General features: G+C 43.6%; 1 protein-coding gene across 1 annotated transcript in view; it reads right to left on the minus strand.

Annotated features, from left to right (window-relative positions):
- Positions 1-1,422, minus strand: part of ripor3 (RIPOR family member 3) — a 105,925-nt gene extending 104,503 nt beyond the window's left edge. The window contains 1 exon segment of the mRNA XM_053316720.1: positions 1,237-1,422. The gene's annotated coding sequence lies outside the window, so the exon portion shown is untranslated.
- Positions 1,423-2,168: the final 746 nt, after the last annotated feature.

A 2,168-nucleotide genomic window follows, 5' to 3' on the forward strand; every position in this document is an offset into this window, starting at 1 on the left:
GGAGGGAAGGAAGGAAAGGAGTAAGGAGGGAGGAAAGGAGGAAGGAAGGAAGGGAAGAAGGAAGGAAAGGGGTAAGGAGGGAAGGAAGGAAAGGAGTAAGGAGGGAGGAAAGGAGGAAGGAAGGAACGGAGTAAGGAGGGAAGGAAGGGAGTAAGGAGGGAGGAAAGGAGGAAGGAAGGAAGGGAATAAGGAAGGAAAGGGGTAAGGAGGGAAGGAAGGAAAGGAGTAAGGAGGGAGGAAAGGAGGAAGGAAGGAACGGAGTAAGGAGGGAAGGAAGGGAGTAAGGAGGGAGGACGGAAGGAAAGGAGGGAGGGAGGAAGGAAATAAGCAAGGAAGGATAGAAGGAAGAAGTGAGGAAAGAAGTATAGAAGGAGGGGAAGAAGCAAAAAGTCAATGTATTTTATGTCCGACTGTACAATGCTTTGACTTTCCTATTTGTTAAGAAAGGTGATTTTATCTACACGAATAAAAGAGTAGAAAGAATGAATGAAGAGCTGAAGACTGAAGAGAGTTCAGCCAACGTTTCTACAAGAACAAAGATGTTACTGCTGCTGCTTTTCATGAAACTTAAGATCCAGAGAGAGATTTTAAAAAAGCAAATTTCCTCAGAGAGTCCAACAACCTGCTGCATCCTTTCTCTGCTTCACACTGGCACAGAGAGAGAGAGAGAGAGAGAGAAAGAGAGAGAGAGAAAAGGAGAGTAAGAGAAAGAGAGAGAGAGAGAGAGAGAGAGAGAGAGAGAGAGAGAGAGAGAGAGAGAGAGAGAGAGAGAGAGAGAGAGAGAGAGAGAGAGAAAGAGGGAGAGAGAGAGAGAAAGAGAGAAAGAAAGACCTCTCTCTCTCTGCTCACCTGTGTCTCAAACTTCACTATTCTCCTCACTCTCCTCACTCTTCAAAAACCAACAACATCAACAACAGTCTAGCTATATGCTCCTAATTGCCATGGCAACCACTAAAAAAAAACAAAAAACTTGACTTTTCCAATCCTATTTGAAGAGGTTTCATGTTTACTGGTGGTACAACTAGAAATAAACACTGCAAGCTCATGTACAAATTATACCTAAATTACTGAATCCGGTTTAAACCCCACAGGCATGTTTCCTACCAGAGAGACATCAAACAACACACCGAGCCTTCACCAGCATGCTGAGTTAAAGCTTTACAAACACTAAACACACAGAATGCACCTTTAAATGATCTATTAAAGCCTTTAAGAAAAAAGTTAAATGAATCTTACCTGACTGGATGAAGAAGCAGTTATTCCCAAATGTCACTCAAAAACCAAACGGCCTCAGTGGACGAGTCATATCCAACACTGCTGGGGAGCTCCTCTGTTCGCTGTGTGTGTGTGTGTGTGTGTGTGTGTGTGTGTGTGTGTGTGTGTGTGTGTGTGTGTGTGTGTGTGTGTGTGTGTGTGTGTGTGTCAGTGGGCTTGGCAGCTGCCTGCTCGCTCCTGATAGCAGCGTTCAGCGTTGCAGCAGCTCAACTGAGAGAGAGAGAGAGAGAGAGAGAGAGAGAGAGAGAGAGAAAGAGAGAGAGAGAGGAACTGAAAACACATAACTTCTTCCTCCTCTCTTCTCTCAGCTCTCCTCAGTCTTCCCTCCTTCCTCACTGCTCTTTCTTTCTCTGTTCACACACTTTATTTTTCAGCTCTGCCTCCTCTCTCTCTCTCTCTCTCTCTCTCTCTCTCTCCTCCTCAGCTCTTCTCCACTCCCATTTATTTTTTTTCTCTCCTGTTTTTCTCTCCTCCTCTTTCAGTACTTCCCTGTCTTTCAATCTGCTTTCCTTTTCCCCTTTTGTCAGTTTCAATTAATGAGCTGATGCCCTTTATCTTCATCTACTCTTTCTTTACTCTTCTCACTCTGTTTCTCCTGTTTTCTCTTCTTTCTTTCAACCCTCTTGTCATTCTCAGTTTCTTATCTTTACTTTTCACTTCTCTTTCTGCCTCTCCTTCTTCACCATCAACTCCTCCTTTCTTCCAGCTCTTGCCATCTTTCCCTCTGCTCTTCTTTCTTTTCTTTTTTTTCAGTCATCAAGATGCTTTATTGCTTCTCTCTGTCGTCTCTGATCTGTCATTTTCCTTTTCATACTGTGCTCTGTTTTCCTGCCAGTTCTTCTTCTTCTCTTCTTTCCTTTTTCTCAACTTGAAGGAAAACTTTGGCAACTTTT

Source organism: Scomber japonicus, chromosome 3 (assembly GCF_027409825.1).
Source record: "Scomber japonicus isolate fScoJap1 chromosome 3, fScoJap1.pri, whole genome shotgun sequence".
NCBI classification, from domain to species: Eukaryota; Metazoa; Chordata; class Actinopteri; order Scombriformes; family Scombridae; genus Scomber; species Scomber japonicus.